The sequence below is a fragment of the Salvelinus fontinalis genome, chromosome 3 (assembly GCF_029448725.1).
Source record: "Salvelinus fontinalis isolate EN_2023a chromosome 3, ASM2944872v1, whole genome shotgun sequence".
Lineage (NCBI taxonomy): Eukaryota > Metazoa > Chordata > Actinopteri > Salmoniformes > Salmonidae > Salvelinus > Salvelinus fontinalis.
Genome location: NC_074667.1, coordinates 1,370,628 through 1,385,190, shown reverse-complemented (window position 1 = coordinate 1,385,190; position 14,563 = coordinate 1,370,628). Strand labels below are relative to the sequence as shown.

Here is a 14,563-nt window from a genome sequence, read left to right as displayed (position 1 = left end):
GGGATAAGGGATATTGTTCACTCTGTGTGTTACCAGCTGGAGGATAAGAGATATTGTTCACTCTGTGTGTTACCAGCTGGAGGACAAGGGATATTGTTCACTCTGTGTGTTACCAGCTGGAGGATAAGGGATATTGTTCAATCTATTTGTTACCAGCTGGAGGATAAGGGATATTGTTCACTCCGTGTGTTACCAGCTGGAGGACAAGGGATATTGTTCAAACTGTGTGTTACCAACTGGATGATAAGGGATATTGTTCACTCTGTGTGTTACCAGCTAGAGGATAAGGGATATTGTTCACTTTGTGTGTAATCAGCTGGAGGATAAGGGATATTCTTCACTTTGTGTGTTACCAGCTGGAAGATAAGGGATATTGTTCACTCTGTGTGTTACCAGGTGGAGGATAAGGGATATTATTCACTATGTGTGTTACCAGCTGGGGGATAAGGGATATTGTTCACTCTGTGTGTTACCAGCTGGAGGATAAGAGATATTGTTCACTCTGTGTGTTACCAGCTGGAGGACAAGGGATATTGTTCACTCTGTGTGTTACCAGCTGGAGGATAAGGGATATTGTTCAATCTATTTGTTACCAGCTGGAGGATAAGGGATATTGTTCACTCCGTGTGTTACCAGCTGGAGGACAAGGGATATTGTTCAAACTGTGTGTTACCAACTGGATGATAAGGGATATTGTTCACTCTGTGTGTTACCAGCTGGAGGATAAGGGATATTGTTCACTCTGTGTGTTACCAGCTGGAGGATAAGGGATATTGTTCACTCTGTGTGTTACCAGCTGGAGGATAAGGGATATTGTTCACACTGTGTGCTACCAGCTGGATGATAAGGGATATTGTTCACTCTGTGTGTTACCAGCTGGAGGATAAGGGATATTATTCACTCTGTGTGTTACCAGCTGGAGGATAAGGGATATTGTTCACTCTGTGTGTTACCAGCTGGAGGATAAGGGATATTGTTCACACTGTGTGTTACCAACTGGATGATAAGGGATATTGTTCACTCTGTGTGTTACCAGCTTGAGGATAAGGGATATTGTTCACACTATGTGTTACCAGCTGGAGGATAAGGGATATTGTTCACACTATGTGTATGGTTAACAATGTAGAAGGAGACATTACTCTGTATTAACCTACTGCTGACTGCCCACTGGGCACACACTGGTTGAACCAACATGGAATAGACGTTGAATTGACGTCTGTGCCCAGTGGATGGGGCTTTCTAAAATACATACTGGTCCAATTGGAGATGATTATGCTTATAAGGAGAGAGAGAGAAGACACACAAACACACGCACGCATGCACATACTTGCAACGTGTGGTCTGAACTCTCCTGGCCGCTTACAACAGTGATTTTTCAGTTTTCCAGTTCAGGAAATGGAGACTTATGTTGTAATCACCGGCACCCACCCACAACACCATGCTGTACTCAGCCTGTGGTTCTGCTCGCCTCCTTTCTGTCTCTGTCTCTCTCAATCTTTCTCCTCTTACTCCTTCTCATTTCTCTGGTATTCTCTCTCTCTCCCTTTCTCTTTTCCCCCTCTTTCTCTCTCTCACACTCTCTCTCTCCCTTTCTCTTTGCGCTTTCTCTCTCTCTCCCTTTCTCTTTGCCCCCCCCCTCTCTCTCTCTCTCTCTCCCTTTCTCTTTGCCCTCTCTCTCTCTCTCTCTCTCTCTCTCTCTCTCTCTCTCTCTCTCTCTCTCTCTCTCTCTCCCTTTCTCTTTGCCCCCTCTCTCTCTCTATCTCTCTCTCTCCCTTTCTCTTTGCCCTCTCTTTCTCTCTCTCTCTCTCTCTCTCTCTCTCTCTCTCTCTCTCTCTCTCTCTCTCTCTCTCTCTCTCTCTCTCTCTCCCTTTCTCTTTGTCCTCTCTCTCTCTCTCTCTCTCTCTCTCTCTCTCTCTCTCTCTCTCTCTCTCTCCCTTTCTCTTTGCCCTCTCTCTCTCTCCCTCTTGTTCTCTAGCTCTCTATCATTCTCCTCTTTCTCTATTCTCTCTCTCCTCTCTCTCTTTGTTTTGTCTCTCTTTCTCTTCACCCCCCACTCCTCTCTCTATCCCATTCTCTCTCTCTCTCTCTCTCTCTCTAATTCCTCTCTCTCTCGATTAAATAAGCACAAAAGCAGCAGAGGATGGAGAAATGTTGAAATACTGGGCCAGGATTCAAAATCTATTCCTTCTTTCCCTCCCTCCTGCCAACACCGGCCCAAAACTATGAGCAGTATGCACAGCCCTTTAATCTAAAACACATACATGGACACACTCTGAGAGATTGTTAGTTTAAATAAAGACACATTCTGTCTTAGTGAATTTAAGGCATTCTCATTCTAAGGACGCATTCTTAGAGAAAGAAACATAGACAGACAGACGAACATTGACAAGACTCTCCTTCTTTTCTTCCCCCGCTAAAATAGCAGCGCTCTGAGCTCACCTTCTTCCCCCGCTAAAATAGCCACGAGGCCCAGGATGAGTGACTACGGCCTGGGAAGGGAGAGCAGGGAGAGTGGGTGTCCAGCGGGTCACGGGTCTGGTCAGGGAGAGAGAGTGAGAGAGACATAGACGGACAAACGGACAGACAAAGCTCAACCTGATTCATAGAGGTGAAGAGGGATCTTAACCCGTTAGCACTGTATATAAATGTAATAAATGTAATAAAGCATTTATAATGGGTTAGTGAATACTTTATTCATCATTTATTAATCATTACTCCATTCATAAGATGTTTATTATAGGTCCTTATAAACCACTTACTAATCATTAGGTGTTAGTTGTCAGTTCCGAACAAGTAACCTATAGTTCTATAGTGTCTGTATATCTGACTCTGACCCTGACTGACCCTGACTGACCCTGACTCTGACCCTGACTCTGACCCTGACTGACCCTGACTCTGACTCTGACCCTGACTGACCCTGACCCTGACTGACCCTGACTGACCCTGACCCTGACTCTGACTGACCCTGACTGACCCTGACCCTGACTCTGACCCTGACTGACCCTGACCCTGACTCTGACCCTGACTCTGACCCTGACTCTGACCCTGACTGACCCTGACTCTGACCCTGACTCTAACCTGACTGACCCTGACTGACTCTGACCCTGACTGACTCTGACTGACTCTGACCATGACTGACCCTGACTCTGACCCTGACTCTGACTCTGACCCTGACCCTGACTGACCCTGACTGACTCTGACCCTGACTCTGACCCTGACTCTGACTCTGACTCTGACTCTGACCCTGACTGACCCTGACTCTGACTCTGACTGACCCTGACTCTGACCCTGACTCTGACCCTGACTCGGACTCTGAACCTGACTCTGACCCTGACTCTGACTCTGACTCTGACCCTGACTGACTCTAACCCTGACTGACTCTGACTGACTCTGACCCTGACTCTGACTCTGACCCTGACCAACTCTGACTGACCCTGACCTTGACTGACTCTGACCCTGACTGACCCTGACTCTGACTTATCCTCACTGACTCTGAACCTGACTCTGACTTACCCTGACCGACTCTGACCCTGACTGACTCTAACTGACTCTGACTCTGAATGACCCTGACTGACCCTGACTCTGATTCTGACCCTGACTCTGACCCTGATTCTGACCCTGACTGGCTCTGATTGACTCTGACGGACTCTGGTGCTGACCCTGACTCTGACCCTGACTCTGACCCTGACTCTGACCCTGACTCTGACTCTGACCCTGACTCTGATTCTGACCCTGACTCTGACTCTGACCCCGACTCTGATTCTGACCCCGACTCTGACTCTGATTCTGACCCCGACTTTGATTCTGACCCTGACTCTGACCCTGATTCTGACCCGGACCCTGACTCTGACTCTGATTCTGACCCGGACCCTGACTCTGACTCTGATTCTGACCCTGACTCTGATTCTGACCCTGACTCTGACCCTGACTCTGACCCTGACTCTGATTCTGAACCTGACTCTGACTCTGACCCTCACCCTGTACACAGCTTACTTACTTTCTCCTGTTCTTCCTATTTATATTTGTCATGTGGTTTCTACATGACTTTTTCATGCATTTTGTTATAGTACTACTGATATTGATTACTGCATTGTTGGGAAAGAGCAAGCGAGAAAGGCATTTCACTCTACTTGTGAAACTGAATATGACTACCAAGCCTGTCCTATAGACGGCCACTGTTCTCTCTCACATGGACCTGCCTGTAGACCCAGCCTCACAGCCAGTCACTTCTGTTTACTCTGTGGACCCGACAGTCTGTGTACATTAGACATAAACAAACAGCACACAGACCTCTCCACTAACCCAGAGATGAAGGGGGATATTCATTGTAAAACTGCCATGGCATAAGGAGATAAAGAGACCCCCTTAACCCACATGCAACCCGTTATCGCAGACCCCCCTTTTATACGCACACACATACATACATGAATGCATATGCACACACTCTCTCCTTCTTTGTTTGTGTTTATGGTGGGAAGACTGTATATATGTAGCACTCACATGACCCTCCATTTGAGCCAATGACATTTAGTCACACACACATGCATACAAATACACACTAGTGTGGGAAACAACCAAACCAAAGTGTTTGTCCATATCATCTGTAATGGGTCATAGAAATAGATGTAATATTCACACCACAGACTCAACACATTGGACATGGAGGAGAGGAGGAGAGGAGGAGAAGGTTTTAATTTAGTGACCATGACTGTAGTTGACCATGGGCACAAGAATAGAGAAAGAGGGAAGAAGGAGAGGAGAGAAGAGGAGAGGAGAGGAGAGGAGAGGAAAAGTGGAGGATATGCTTCGATGGTTTAACAGATTTAACAGTTGTTTTTAATTTAGTGAGGAGGAAATGACTGTATAGTCGACCATGACAACAAGAACAGAAGAGTAAGATGACGATCTTCATCCAGCCAACCAAACCCACACCATGAATGCATCCCAAAATGTTATGGCAACCTACTCCCTGTAAAGTGTACTACTTTTGATCAGGGTCCATAGGGCTCTGGTCAAAAGGAGTGCACTATATAGGGAATAGGGTGCCATTCAGGACATACCATCTCTCCCAAAGGCCAAATGTTCTAGTGTTCAAATTGGTTCTATTAGACACTAGGTTGGGTTGCCATGTTGGGTGAAATCAATTCAGTTACCTCAAATAGGATGTTGTTATAGTCAGCTGGGAGTGATGAGATCATGATGTCAGTAAATGACCTCAGCCTGCAACTGTTGTTTTGATCTTAAATGTAGATCAGTGGATGTGCCACACAGTCTCCAGAAATATGACCTTCTAGGTTGTGATTGATTTGTGTTGATTTAGTTTTCGTTTTGTGGCATTGCAAGGACATTAACTATTGGTGATGTACTGCTGGATAGAACACAAATAGTAGGTCAAAGGTGAGAGGTCATGAGGGGTCAAGAAAGGGATCATGGTCGTACTGGTCTGTTTCATGGTTCCCATGCCCATAGTACAGGATGAGGACATGGAATGTAGAAATCGGCCACTCACGAGAAAGCAAATGTTCAGAACACTACTGCAACTAGTTGGGTCAGAACAACCTTTTCCTGTTGGGTCAGGACAACCTTTTCCTCTCTTCGTTTTCCCCTGGGCCACTATGTGCTGGTTCTAGTACATCCACCCAAAACCCTGCCTACCCACCCACAGACCAACACGTACCTAGGGAAAAGTGACTTACCCTGGGCTGGTTCTCAGCAGAGGCTCCCTGGCCCCTCCAGTAGAGTCAGGGCTCCATGGTGGAAAACTGGGTGAGAACACAACAAAGTAGTGAGAGAAATGTGAGAAAGAGGGAGAGAGAGAGAGAAAAACTACACAGAGAGAGAGAGAGAGAGACAGAGACAGAGAGAGAAAAAAAACTACAGAGAGAGAGAGAGAGAGAGAAACTACACAGAGAGAGACCGAGAGAGAGAGAAACTACACACAGAGAGACAGAGAGAGAGAGAAACTACACACAGAGAGAGAGACAGAGACAGAGAGAGAGAGACAGAGAGAGAGAGAGAGAGAGAGAGAGAGAGAGAGAGAGAGAGAGAAACTACACAGAGAGAGAGAGCGACAGAGAGAGAGCGACAGAGAGAGAGAGAGAGAGAGAAACTACACACAGAGAGAGAGAGAGACAGAGACAGAGAAACTACACAGAGAGAGAGAGACAGAGACAGAGAAAAAAACTACAGAGGGAGAGAGAGAGAGAGACAGAGAGAGAGAGAGAGAGAGAGAGAGACAGAGAGAGAGAGAGAGAGAGAGAGAGAGAGAGAGAGAGAGAGAGAGAGAGAGAGAGAGAGAGAGAGAGAGAGAGAGAGAAAGAAAGAGAAAGAGAAAGATCAAAACTACATTTCAGCTACTGTGTATCATCTTAATAAGTATACCCGGCCTCCCGGGTGGCGCAGTGGTCTAGGGCACTGCATCGCAGTGCTAACTGCGCCATCAGAGTCTCTGGGTTCGCGCCCAGGCTCTGTCGCAGCCGGCCGCGACCGGGAGGTCCGTGGGGCGACGCACAATTGGGCTAGCGTCGTCCGGGTTAGGGTGGGTTTGGCCGGTAGGGATATCCTTGTCTCATCGCGCTCCAGCGACTCCTGTGGCGGGCTGGGCGCAGTGCGCGCCAACCAAGGGGGCCAGGTACACGGTGTTTCCTCCGACACATTGGTGCGGCTGGCTTCCGGGTTGGAGGCGCGCTGTGTTAAAGAAGCAGTGCAGCTAGGTTGGGTTGTGCTTCGGAGGACGCATGGCTTTCGACCTTCGTCTCTCCGGAGCCCGTACGGGAGTTGTAGCGATGAGACAAGATAGTAATTACTAGCGATTGGATACCACGAAAATTGGGGAGAAAAGGGGATAAAATTTAAAAAATAAAATAAAAATAAAAAATAAGTATACCCACTTACTATTGGAACATAGAGTAACGTGACAGTGCCATAAATTCTGGTGACAATTCAATTGTTTGAGCCTGTCACCAACTAGACCATTTATGCTTGACGGACCACCAAATGACAGAGTTCAGATATACCCAAATGCTTAGTTTAGATATAAGCGAATGAGAAAGGAGCAGAGGTTTAGCATAACGCCATATGATGTATTATAGCTGTTCTGACACCTTACTTTAGCCAAAGGCTTCAATTCAGAAAAGAAAACGTATTTCCCATGTATTTTTGTCTTGAGTAATTACAGTACTGAATTCTATCTGTCCCTTTGCGGTTGTGTGTGTGTGCATGTGTGTGTGCGTGTGTGCATGTGTGTGTATCCCATTGCCCCTGTGTGTGTTTAATTAAAGAGAAAACATATAGATTCCCATACTGTCTGATGCTGATTTAGATAAAGCAGTGAATCACATCTCTGAGTGGACTTATCTTCCAGATGTGAACATCCCAGTCATCCCACCAAGATAAACAGTGGGAATCGTTGCTAGGAAACCGGGAGACAGAAATGTAAAAGAGAGAAGAGAAGATATAATCAACAGGGCCACAACAGACACTACCTTGCCAAAAGTATGTGGGCAGCTGCTCGTCGAACATCTCATTCCAAAATCATGGGCATTAATATGGAGTTGGTCCCCCTTTGCTGCTATAACAGTCTCCACTCTTCTGGGAAGGTTTTCCACTAGACGTTGGAACATTGCTGCGGGGACTTGCTTCCATTCAGCCACAAGAGCATTAGTGAGGTTGGGCACTGATGTTTGGCGATTAGGCCTGGCTCCCAGTCGGCGTTCCAATTCATCCCAAAGGTGTTCGATGTGGTTGAGGTCAGGGCTCTGTGCAGGACAGTCAAGTTCTTCCACACCAATCTCGACAAACAATTTCTGTATGGACCTCGCTTTGTGCACGGGGGCATAGTTATGCTGAAACAGGAAAGGGCCGTCCCCAAACTGTTGCCACAAAGTTGGAAGCACAGAATCATCTAGAATGTCGCTGTATGCTGTAGGGTTAAGATCCCTTCAGCCCCAGACCATTATTCCTCCTCCTCCAAACTTTCCAGTTGGCACTGTGCATTGGGGCAGGTAGCGTTCTCCTGGCATTTACCAAATTCAGATTCGTCCATCAGTCCGATGGACGAATCTGAATTTAATAAATGTCAGATGGTGAAGAATGATTCATCACTCCAGAGAACGTGTTTCCACTGCTCCAATGGTGGCGAGCATTACACCACTCCAGCCGACGCTTGGCATTGAGCATGGTGATCTTAGGCTTGTGTGCGGCTGCTCGGCCATGGAAACCCATTTCATGAAGCTCCCGACAAACAGTTACTGTGCTGACGTTGCCTCCAGAGGTAGTTTGAAACTCGGTAGTGAGCAACCAAGGACAGACGATTTTTACGAGCTACGCGCTTCAGCACTCTGTGGTCCCGTTCTGTGAGCTTGTGTGGCCTACCAATTCGCGGCTGAGCCGTTGTTGCTCCTAGACATTTCCACTTCCCAATAACAGCACTTACAGTTGACCCGGGGAAGCTCTAGCAAAGGGAGAAATTTGATGAAATTACTTGTTGAAATGGTGGCATCACTCTGTTCTCTGTATGTTTCTCCGACAACACTGTTATCTGTATGTTTCACTGACAGCACTGTTATCTGTATGTTTCTCTGGCAACACTGTTATCTGTATGTTTCTCTGACAACACTGTTATCTGTATGTTTCTCTGACAACACTGTTATCTGTATGTTTCACTGACAGCACTGTTATCTGTATGTTTCTCTGACAACAGTGTTATCTGTATGTTTCTCTGACAACACTGTTATCTGTATGTTTCACTGACAGCACTGTTATCTGTATGTTACTCTGTTTCTCTGACAACACTATTATCTGTATGTTTCTCTGACAACACTGTTATCTGTATGTTCCTCTGACAACACTGTTATCTGTATGTTTCTCTGGCAACACTGTTATCTGTATGTTACTCTGGCAACACTGTTATCTGTATGTTACTCTGTTTCTCTGACAACACTGTTATCTGTATGTTTCTCTGACAACACTGTTATCTGTATGTTCCTCTGACAACACTGTTATCTGTATGTTTCTCTGACAACACTGTTATCTGTATGTTCCTCTGACAACACTGTTATCTGTATGTTTCTCTGACAACACTGTTATCTGTATGTTTCTCCGACAACACTGTTATCTGTATGTTTCACTGACAGCACTGTTATCTGTATGTTACTCTGTTTCTCTGACAACACTATTATCTGTATGTTTCTCTGACAACACTGTTATCTGTATGTTCCTCTGACAACACTGTTATCTGTATGTTTCTCTGGCAACACTGTTATCTGTATGTTACTCTGGCAACACTGTTATCTGTATGTTACTCTGTTTCTCTGACAACACTGTTATCTGTATGTTTCTCTGACAACACTGTTATCTGTATGTTCCTCTGACAACACTGTTATCTGTATGTTTCTCTGACAACACTGTTATCTGTATGTTTCTCTGACAACAGTGTTATCTGTATGTTTCTCTGACAACACTGTTATCTGTATGTTTCACTGACAGCACTGTTATCTGTATGTTACTCTGTTTCTCTGACAACACTATTATCTGTATGTTTCTCTGACAACACTGTTATCTGTATGTTCCTCTGACAACACTGTTATCTGTATGTTTCTCTGGCAACACTGTTATCTGTATGTTACTCTGGCAACACTGTTATCTGTATGTTACTCTGTTTCTCTGACAACACTGTTATCTGTATGTTTCTCTGACAACACTGTTATCTGTATGTTCCTCTGACAACACTGTTATCTGTATGTTTCTCTGACAACACTGTTATCTGTATGTTTCACTGACAACACTGTTATCTGTATGTTTCTCTGACAACACTGTTCTCTGTATGTTTCTCCGACAACACTGTTATCTGTATGTTTCACTGACAGCACTGTTATCTGTATGTTTCTCTGACAACAGTGTTATCTGTATGTTTCTCTGACAACACTGTTATCTGTATGTTTCACTGACAGCACTGTTATCTGTATGTTACTCTGTTTCTCTGACAACACTATTATCTGTATGTTTCTCTGACAACACTGTTATCTGTATGTTCCTCTGACAACACTGTTATCTGTATGTTTCTCTGGCAACACTGTTATCTGTATGTTACTCTGGCAACACTGTTATCTGTATGTTACTCTGTTTCTCTGACAACACTGTTATCTGTATGTTTCTCTGACAACACTGTTATCTGTATGTTCCTCTGACAACACTGTTATCTGTATGTTTCTCTGACAACACTGTTATCTGTATGTTCCTCTGACAACACTGTTATCTGTATGTTTCTCTGACAACACTGTTATCTGTATGTTTCTCTGACAACACTATTATCTGTATGTTACTCTGTTTCTCTGACAACACTGTTATCTGTATGTTTCTCTGACAACACTGTTATCTGTATGTTTCTCTGACAACACTGTTATCTATGTTTCTCTGACAACACTGTTATCTGTATGTTTCTCTGACAACACTGTTATCTGTATGTTTCTCTGACAGCACTGTTATCTGTATGTTTCTCTGACAACACTGTTATCTGTATGTTTCTCTGACAACACTGTTATCTGTATGTTTCTCTGACAACACTGTTATCTGTATGTTTCTCTGGCAACACTGTTATCTGTATGTTTCTCTGACAACACTGTTATCTGTATGTTTCTCTGACAACACTGTTATCTGTATGTTTCTCTGACAACACTGTTATCTGTATGTTTCTCTGACAACACTGTTATCTGTATGTTTCTCTGACAACACTGTTATCTGTATGTAGACTTTTTTTTATTTCTCCTCTTCTCATTTCTTTGTCTTTCTTTTCATCTCAATTTATTTTCATCCAATTTATTGTTCATTGTCATCGTTCAGTTCTCTCTCTGTCCCTTTTCTTTATCCCACTCTGTCTCTCATTTCATTAAAAAGTACAAAAGCACCAAGGGGGAAAGACAACTCTCCACCCCCCCTCCATCTATCCCTCTTCTCCACTTCCTCCCTCACTCCCCCTCTCCATCTCTTCTAACTGAGAGAGGGGACAGGAGAGAGGAGAGAGGAGACAGGAGAGAGGAGACAGGAGACAGGAAACAGGAGAGAGGAGACAGGAGAGAGGAGAGAGGAGACAGGAGAGAGGAGACAGGAGAGAGTAGAGAGAAGAGGACGACTGACCACAGCGCAGCTTGCAGTGTAATCTTTGATTTCGAGAAAATCCTTGACTAAGTATCGTCTCCCACACACCAAGTCACCAGTCTCCTCTGGTGTAGTTAGTGTTAGACACCAGAGGACCCATAGAAGAAAACACACACACACACACACACACAAAACAAACTATGCATACACACATCCAAGCACACAGTCACATCTGCACACATACTCTCAGAAATGTATGGGCCCCCAATCCCATCCACAAACACAGCTGTTGCGACACGGGTCAAACCGTTTCAAAGGACCTTGTTTTTGTCAGTCTTAATGGACAGACCCAAACGGTTCTGTAGTCTCTGTTGTGTTGCTCGACCATCACTGTGTTAATTCAATCATATGTAGGAGCCACAGGACCATGAGCTCTCACACACACACACACACACACACACACACACACACACACACACACACACACACACACACACACACACACACACACACACACACACACACACACACACACACACACACACACACACACACACACACACACACACACACACACACACACACCATGAGCTCACTCTAACCCAGATAATGGATATTCCACATCTGCCCTCTGTTACGGAATCACTACAATAAATCTACAGAACCTTTCATAATCTCCAAGGCAGTAAATTGATAGTTTGGAGAAAGGAACTTCACTTCTGGCCTTCTGAATCCTCAGTATTAAACATGTCACTGAAATTACCCCAAAAACATTACCAGGCATGAGGTCATCAGTTTGTGTGCACAATGTCATCGTATTTCGCTGTTTAACTGCAGTTGGATGTATGGAGGATTGGAGGGATGAGAACTGGGCCCAGAATATCCATTAAGTGTTATTACATCCACACTGAGCAAAACTATAAATGCAACATGCAACAATTTGAAAGAGTTGACTGAGTTACAGTTGATATTAGGAAATCAGTCAATTGAAATAAATCAAATAGGCCCTGACTATGGATTTCACATGACTGGGCAGGGGTGCAGCCATGGGTGGGCCTGGGAGGGCATAGGCCCACTCACTGGGGAGCCAGGCCCACCCACTGGGGAGCCAGGCCCACCCACTGGGGAGCCAGGCCAACTCACTGGGGAGCCAGGCCCACCCACTGGGGAGCCAGGCCCACCCACTAGGGAGCCAGGCCCACCCATTGGGGAGCCAGGCCCACCCACTGGGGAGCCAGGCCCACCCACTAGGGAGCCAGGCCCACCCACTGGGGAGCCAGGCCCACCCACTGGGGAGCCAGGCCCACCCACTGGGGAGCCAGGCCCACCCACTGGGGAGCCAGGCCCATCCACTGGGGAGCCAGGACCACACACTGGGGAGCCAGGCCCACCCACTGGGGAGCCAGGACCACACACTGGGGAGCCAGGTCCACACACTGGGGAGCCAGGACCACATACTGGGGAGCCAGGACCAGCCACTGGGGAGCCAGGCCCACCCACTGGGGAGCCAGGCCCACTCACTGGGGAGCCAGGCCCACCCACTGGGGAGCCAGGCCCACCCACTGGGGAGCCAGGCCCACCCACTGGGGAGCCAGGACCACACACTGGGGAGCCAGGACCACCCACTGGGGAGCCAGGACCACACACTGGGGAGCCAGGACCACACACTGGGGAGCCAGGCCCAGCCACTCAGAATTAGTTTTTCCCCACAAAAGGGCATTATTACAGGCAGAAATACTCTTCAGCACCCCCGCCCCCCTCAAACAATCCCACAGGTGAAGAAGCTGGACGTAGAGGTCCTGGGCTGGCGTGGTTACATGTGGTCTGCGGTTGTGAGGGCGGTTGGATGTACTGCCAAATTCTCTAAAACGACAATGGAGGCGGCTTATGGTCCAGAAGTGAACATTAAATTATCTGGCAACCTCTCTGTTGGGCATTCCTGCAGTCAGCATGCCAATTGCACGCTAACCCTCAAAACTTGAGACATCCGTGGCATTGTGTTGAGTGTCAAAACTGCACATTTTAGAGTGGCCTTTTACTGTTCCCAGCACAAGGTGCACCTGTGTAATGAGCATGCTGTTTAATCATTTTCTTGATATGCCACACCTGTCAGGTGTATGGATCATCTTGAAATAATAAGCTTTTTGTGCGTATGGATCATATGAAAATGTCACCAACACTTACATGTTGCGTTTATATTTTTGTTCAGTATATAAACAAAAACACATGGTATCCATTTTGTAATCTAATAATCTGATTCTGAATTCGGGGTTAATAATTGAACACTACTGTAGAAAAGGTCTAGGCACATCTCTGTGACCTCTGCTATGTAAATAGTGTGCTAAAACACACACACACACACACACACACACACACACACACACACACACACACACACACACACACACACACACACACACACACACACACACACACACACACACACACACACACACACACACACACCGTGCGGACCACATGCTAACACAGACACATCCCTCTGCATCTGGCAGTGATCTAGAGCCCTAATCAACAGGGATGGGGGTGAGGAGGGTAGGGGTGAGGGGTAAATTGGGGGGTAACTGTGATTATGGGGAAATGGGAAACAGGGGGACAGTGCTACACACACACATGGAAGGATGCATGCAAGAACGCACACACACGCATACACAGTTGCTGGTGATTTTATTCTGAGTAATGTGGAGAAGTGACTATAGTGAAGGCTCACTGGGAGAGAGCAGACGTCAGGCTACTTTGTCTTAGAGTTTATGAGTGTGTTCATGTTTGTGAACAATAGAGACAGAAAGAGAGCTGTTTTATATTACAGATTTCTCATACTTCAGACCAACACAGCTAATTCTCAATAAAGTCTTTAGCTCCTTGATTTCTCTACCCTGGTTTGATCCTATATTCAACCTGGGTCAGTAATTGTTTTCCCCTTCCTATCCCAGTCTCAGCCCTGTCCTCCCACCCTTCCCCTCCTACTGTAGCTGTGGTTCCTAGTGTTAAATCACTGCTAGTCCCTTCATTAGGATGTCATCATGAGTTGGGTTCCATGGTTCCGTGTTCCGTGTGCCCAGCCCTGAGCCTAAGCTCCCGGTGGTGAGGTCAAAACCACCATCGTTTGTCAAGGCGGTCAGAACCAGGGCTCTGTACTTCTCCTCTCCTCCTTCCTCCGTTCCCTCTCTACCCAGTGTGGTTGAGAAATGCAGAGAGGGAGGGAGAGAGAGATGGATGGAGAGATGTTTTATGTGAGAAAGGGAGAGATTATGAGTGTTGCTGACATCAGCAGTGTGCCACTAAACAAAGAGTTTAACAGACCATTTTTCCATATTCTATACCCCTGTGGGAGTGGGTGTGCATGTGGGTCAGTCTGTAAAATCCTCAGGATTATAAGGAGACATTAATACTCCCTGGGTTTGAGGAGAGGGAGAAAGAAATACAGAGGTAATATTTAATAATAGACTTG

General features: G+C 46.1%; 1 long non-coding RNA gene across 1 annotated transcript in view; it reads right to left on the bottom strand.

The window, feature by feature from the left end:
- Nucleotides 1-14,563, bottom strand: part of LOC129835675 (uncharacterized) — an 89,332-nt gene that overhangs the window by 18,571 nt on the left and 56,198 nt on the right. Inside the window, exon 2 of the long non-coding RNA XR_008756484.1 lies at nucleotides 5,697-5,762. This is a non-coding gene — a long non-coding RNA (uncharacterized LOC129835675). The remainder of the gene's footprint in view (nucleotides 1-5,696; nucleotides 5,763-14,563) is intronic.